Source organism: Rutidosis leptorrhynchoides, chromosome 2 (genome assembly GCF_046630445.1).
Source record: "Rutidosis leptorrhynchoides isolate AG116_Rl617_1_P2 chromosome 2, CSIRO_AGI_Rlap_v1, whole genome shotgun sequence".
Lineage (NCBI taxonomy): Eukaryota > Viridiplantae > Streptophyta > Magnoliopsida > Asterales > Asteraceae > Rutidosis > Rutidosis leptorrhynchoides.
Genome location: NC_092334.1, coordinates 700323913 through 700331538, shown reverse-complemented (window position 1 = coordinate 700331538; position 7626 = coordinate 700323913).

Here is a 7626-nt window from a genome sequence, read left to right as displayed (position 1 = left end):
TCGGGGCAAATCACCGTATTTAATTAAAGAGATCTTAATTTCCATAAATCCCGAAGAATCAGATTTTATAGATCTTCAAGATTTTCTTTAAATCCCTTAAATTCCGGAATTCAACCAAGGCAATGTCAAAAGTTAAGATGCGCCTTATTTTTTAAATTCAAACCTGACTACGTCAAAAGTTAAAAACAAATCTTTGTTTCTCATTTCATCCTTTTGTGAATAGCTTCATTCGCACTCTTCGAATAATCGAAGTATTTTTATCCATATTACTCAATGATGATAAAACTCAAGTTATCAACTCATATTCGTCAGGAAAACATATTTATTGTTAGCTATGACGACCTCACTCAAATTTCGGGACGAAATTTCTTTAACGGGTAGGTACTGTGATGACCCGGGAATTTCCGACCAAATTTAAACTTTAATCTTTATATGATTCCGACACGATAAGCAAAATCTGTAATGTTGAGTCTCGAAAGTTTTGAAATCTATATTCATGTAATCAATTACCCTTTGACCATGCCTGACGATTCACGAACAACTATTTGTAAATAGATTTGTGTATATATATAAATAACTATATTTTGATAATAGCTTGAAATGTTATTAATTATTTGTATGAAATTGTTATTATAAATAATTATATAAAATAATATAATAATGAAATTATTATTTTATTGTATATATATATATATATATATATATATAATAATTTAAATTATAATTTGAAATAATATAAACAACTCCAAATCATAAACGTGGTAAATTAAAACTTTATTTCTATATTAATATCAAAACACTCGAATAGTATCATGGGTCTGTCGGTCGGATTTTATCCTCCATGGGTATATTATACACATGACCCATCAACGAGTAAAAAGTTTTACCCTACCCCTTTACACTGGTGAATTTATTTTAATTCACTGCAAGACACGAATGCTTTTGAGTTACATGTCCATAGCCATTCCTATCTTACTTAAGATTTCATAAAAATTCATAACCAAAAAGGAATACTTACACATATCCTTAAAGGAAGCTATTAGTTGGCTTTATTAAACCTTTATAAATTGTGTGCTTTTAATGTTACAAACTCGGTTCAATTAATATTTAATAATTACAGTATATTTTGATTTGTTTCACAGAAAAGTACATTCTCTATTATAACTATTAACTAGTCTAATAAATATAAGTATGTTGAAATTGTTGTCCGAGGGTTTAACTGTATTACTAGTTGAAATATCTATTTGATTACTATACACTATTGTTTTCTTGTGAATCATTTGATTATTCATAACAAACCATCTATCTAATCTTTCACTATCTTTCTTACTTTTATTTTTGTTTGTTTCACTTTCTGTTATACTGATCCATCCATCTATCTAGCCTACTATAGTTTCTTCTTTTGTTTCTTTCCACAAAATAAATTACATAGACTACATGCATTATGTATACATATTCATTATGTATACATATTCATGATTCAACATTAAACCCACTCTTCTTTCTTCTTTCTTGATTATGTGAACTAAACCGATATCCACATCTCACCATCACCAAAAACACCCAACACCATTGACTATCTTTAAAACAACATGCTTCTGTTTATTGTTTTGTTCGAACAACGTACTTTCCTCATCTTCATCGATCAACCACCAACCATCCCCACATCCGACAACCCCCTACTTGCTAGTACCATCATCCTAATTGATACTACTGGTCAACCGAAAACTTCTATTGATGTTTTACAGCCGATAATAAACCCACACAAATACATAAGGACCTGTAAATTGTGCTTACTGCTTATGATTGATCTGTTCTAGTACAGCAACCATCAACACCACCATTAGACCATGATCTACATCGAAACCCAACCCAAAACATTTTATTTATTTGTTGATATGTTAAGTGCTTTGTTCGATCATACATATCCTCCTGTCACTGCTGCTGTTCGCTATTATCAAACCACCATTATAATCGTTTAAAACAACCACCACCTTTGAATCTTTTCTACGAACCGATTACAAACTACTTCCTTGCTTCCTTCCTTTCTATTAGGGATCGACTACCACCATCACCGAAACCATTTAACTGCAACACCAATCGAACCAGGCTGTTGTTTATATTTTCTTTGTTGTTATTTCATGCTACTGCTACGTGTACCTTCCTTCTATTTTTCTGTTTTGTCCGTAACCCAACCAACACCTTCACACTTTGCTACTGCTATTCTTGTATCTATTAATACTGCAAAACTCGAAACCAAACTTCTGCTGAGCTGTTTTGATACTGCTATTTTCCCTTCATTTTCGTTTGTGTTTAAAATGGGATCGATAATGATATAATGATATAAAAGATGATAATAACAATATGAGAAAGGTCATAAGGAATGATGAGAATAATGCTTTTTCTATTCTCTACTTTCAATTAAAAAGATCCATTTGGTGTTATTGTTTGCCGTTTCTTTTCTTTCTGGTGGGCCGAAGATATTAACATACAACCATTTGTTGTGATGAAAGATGATGCATAATGTAAAGAAGTATGATGATGATTATGATGTTGTGTGGATGATGATGTATTGATGAGGATATGAAGCGATATATGATGATAAGATGTTTCCTTTTGCTTTTTCTTTTGGCCAACAGCTAACAAACCCATAATCACTTGGAAGTGGACCCATTCTATTATTATAACCATGCAGATTGTATAAAAAAAAAAAAAAAAAAACACGACATCTTCATTACTACAGCATGGGCCGTGAATTCCATTATTATTATTTTTTTTTTTCTCTAGACCGTGTTATATTTTTTCTTCTAGTTAGGCCGTACATATGATTATGATGTTGGGTTTTCAATTTAGGCTCGTGAAACTATTTTTGGGCCGAAGTTTTAATGATGGGACGAGATGTATGAATGAGGATGATGAAAATATTTTAGAAAATGAAAGTGAAACAGTTACGCGGGTTAAATACATTTCTGTTGACTTTTAATTCAGAAAACGTGATAGAAGGGATGGTTATGGTGTTATATTGGGTACCTAGAGATCTCGGGTTCGAGCCTGGACAGAGACACTTTATGTTCTTTATTTTGTTGGAAGCTTTTTCTTGAGGTAGCTATTATTACTTATTATTATTATTATTATTATTTCATCATTGTTATTACTATTATCATTATTATTATTATTATTAAAATATATAGTATTATTAATAAATATTATGACTATTAGAATTTCTATTAGAATCACCACTTTTATTAAAAGTACCATTATTATTTAAAATATTATTTTTACGAAAACTAACATTTTTATCTTTTCATTATTATCTTTTCACTAAAATTATTATTGTTACTAACATTACTTTTATTACTAGTATTATTCTCGAAACTATTAATAGCAGTATAATTACTAAATCTAATTACTTTTAATATTATTATTATTAACATAAAAAAAAGATACAAATTTTTACTTAATATTATTGATATTATTTTACCAAATAAATAGCTATATAAGAATATATTTAAAACATATCACATAACAACATTAATATTTTCATAATAAATACTAATTATTTATCTAAAGTATGTAAAATAAATATAGTTAATATAGTTACCAATGAAACATACAAATTACTGAAATAACAATTAATAATTAAATCTAAACTTGTTCGATTACAAATATATGTTTTAATAAATATATGAATAATATAGGTTCGTGAATCCGAGGTCAACCCTACACTTGTTAAATGACGTCATATGTATTTTTACTACAAAATACAATATGGTGAGTTCATTTAATCCCTTTTTACTTTTTACATTTTTGGACTGAGAATACATGCAAATGCTTTATTAATTTTACAATATTTATATGTGTGAGTTTCATTATTCCCTTTTTATATACATTTTTGGGCTGAGAATACATGCAAATGTTTTATTTACTGTTTTACAATAATTATATGCGTGAGTTTCATTTCCGCCTTTTTTTTACTCATTACATTTTTGGGCTGAGAATACATGCAAATGCTTTATTAACTGTTTTACAATATTTATATGTGTGAGTTTTCATTACTCCCTTTTTAAATGTTTTTGCAATATATATTTTTGGGACTGAGAATGCATGCGCTTTTATAAATGTTTTACGAAATAGACACAAGTAATCGAAACTACATTATATGGTTGAATGATCGAAACTGAATATGCCCCTTTATAGTCTGGTAATCTAAGAATTAGGGAACAGAAACCCTAATTGACGCGAATCCTAAAGATAGATCTATCGGGCCCAACAAGCCCCATCCAAAGTACCGGATGCTTTAGTATTTCGAAATTTATATCATGTCCGAAGGAGGATCCCGGAATGATGGGGATATTCTTATATGTATATTGTGAATGTCGGTTACCAGGTGTTCAATCCATATGAATGATATATTTTGTCTCTATGCATGGGACGTATGTTTATGAGAAATGGAAATATGAAATCTTGTGGTCTATTAAAATTATGAAATGATTATTTACGATAAACTAATGAACTCACCAACCTTTTGGTTGACACTTGAAAGCATGTTTATTCTCAGGTATGAAAGAAACGTTCCGCTGTGCATTTGCTCATTTTAAAGACAGTATTTGGAGTCGATCATCGCAATGGAACCAGTTGTTGGTGACTTCGTCCAGACGGTTTAGGACGGGTCCTTTCACTAGGGGCTTGAGCCATAGGACCCTTTAAATCGGAAATCCAAACCCTCTGCCTAGAATCTCATAGAAACTATTCGTCAAGAAAGTTCGAAGATCTATACATCTCTAATACATATCCCAAAATGTTTTTATGTTACAATATAAGTAGTAGGTTATAGGTGCCAGTAATAGTAATAGTGTATACATGTTATTTATTTTATTTTTAATTGCATATAATTTATAACATTATTTACATATTTCGGTAAAAATAATAACCGAAGTAAAAAGTAAAAAGTAAAAATTGAAAATTGAAAAGTAAAAAAAATAAAAAGTAAGAAAAGAATACTTACTAGTAGTAATTCTTCAAAGAGAGAATGAGAGAAATTTTGGTGTGAGTTTGAATGAGAAATGAGGGGTATTTATACTTGAAAAAATTAGGTAAAAAGAATAAAATAATTAAAAGAAAAAGAAATATTTAATTCTTAATGGGATTTTAAAATTAAAAAGTATTAAATGTTAGGTCATGGGATAATGCACAAAATAAAATAATAAAAGTAGTTTTTCCATTAAAATTTTTAATTAAAAAGTAATTTATTTATTTATTTATTTATTTATTTATTTATTTATTTATTTTTTATTTATTTTAAGGATTTTTCTTATGTAAATAAACAAATTTATTTAATGTTTTTCCAAGAATATTTGTCAATAATATTTTATTTTTATTTTTGTTTTATTTAATTAATAAATACAAATTTTGCATAAAAATAATAAATAATTCGGTATTTTGTATTTTTAATAATAATTATGATTTTAATTATTAAACTATAGTTTTAGTTGTTATAAAATATCTAGATTGGATGTTAATTTTATTATTATTATATTTCTTGCATAGTAATATTTTATACTATAAATAGACATGTATGGTAACCATTTAAGGTGCACAATTTCTCTTGAAATATCAATATCAATATTTCTTCTCTCCTTCTTCTCTCTTTTTCTCTCTTTGTTCTTATAACCATTAAAGGTAGTTATAAGCCTACTGAATTATAACACGTTATCAGCACGAAAAGCTTAGTGTAATTAAAAGATATCTCAAACGATCACGAATCACTAATCAAGGTATGAAATTATTAATAAATTTCAGACTCGAATATATCAAATTTTGGACTACTAACATTTATATTTATGTTATTTAAGTTATATATGGTCGGTTATACCACCTGAATTATATTTCTGTAATCAAACTTTTACTAACTTCACTAACATTTGTATTTATGTTATTTAAGTTATATATGGTCGGTTATACCACCTGAATTATATTTCTGTAATCTAACTTTTACTAACTTCACTAACATTTATATTTATGTTATTTAAGTTATATATGGTCGGTTATACCACCTGAATTATATTTTCTGTAATCTAACTCTTATTAACTTCACTAACATTTATATTTATGTTAATAAGACCTCATGATTGTACGCAACACGTCATTTGACAACACGGTACTTTATGTACGCAACACGTCATTTGACAACACGGTACCATGGGTCGAGATTAATTCTGATCAATACGAATACGACGGGGTCTTTATATGTTATCTAACATTTATGATTACTTATGCAATTAATCATTATTTATTTCATGCATACTAATGTTTATTCTTAAATTTATAATTTTAAAAGTTAAAATAAAAAAATAGTTTGTATTTTTATTAAAAGTAAATCTTAAAAGTTAAAATAAGAAAAAGTAGTTTGTACTTTTATTAAAAGTAAATCTTAAAAGTTAAAATACAAAAAGTAGTTTGTATTTTTATTAAAAGTACATCTTAAAAGTTAAAATAAGAAAAAGTAGTTTGTATTTTTATTAAAAGTATATCTTAAAAGTTAAAGTAAGAAAAAAAAGGGATGGTAAAATGGAATAGTTTTTTGTCAAAAATGAAGTATTGAAAATGAAGTGGTCTCCTTCTATAACTAAAAAAATATATATATACTTTTAAATATATACTTTTATCAAATGAATTTTTTTGTGGCCGACAATTTCAAACACGAGTTCGTGTTTAGTTTATCAAGAATATCTCTTGCTTTGGTGAAAGGTCACGATCACGATATCAGGTATTGTGAAAGAATTAAAAAATTGGTCAAGTGGCCTTTTAAAAACTAGAAAAAAAAATTTAAACAACAAGTTTTTTTTATATATTTATAATTTACGGGTAACGTAAAAAAAAGGAAGTTTTTTTTAAAAAAAAAACAAAGAAAGTGTTTAAATGAGTTTTACAGAAAGGGGGAAAGCAAAGTAAAAAAAAAACTTTTTTCCAAACAAAGGTAAATGAAAGTAGGACTTAATACAAGAAAAAAGTAAACATCTCCTAGACGTGATAAAATCTATCAATGATAAGTATTAGACTTGATGAGCTAAATGTAACAAAAATGTTTCAACATGTCTTATGTTAATTTTCTAAAATAAGTTATTATTATTCCGAGTTTAACACATATACATATGTTAATTAAAAACAACCTTTTTGTTCTTATGTAGTGTTGGGTTGCAATTTTGGTTGTATGCCATAATTCCATCGAGTAGAGTGACAATAGAAAACTTTTGATGATAATCAATAAAAAACTTTTTTCCAAACTTGTCAAATGTTTTGTTAAAAACGTGACCGTTGAAAAAAGGAGGTTGAATAATAAAACTTAAAAAACAAATTATTTTTTTAAGAGTGTGCATCAAAATGGCCCGTTTAATAATGGGGAGTAAAAATATAGTCAAATTGTTTCAACGAACAAGGGTTCAATTGGATGTCTCTTAAAAAAATCCGCGGGTACGGGTGATGGATCTAATGGATCTGCATCCACGACCCGCGGGTGCTATCCCTAATTGTGACAAGTACAAATCAACTAAAAGTCTAAAAAATAAATGCTCTTATAGGGATCAAATGTTCACAATAATTGCCTAAGCTAGATATGAAACAAATAGT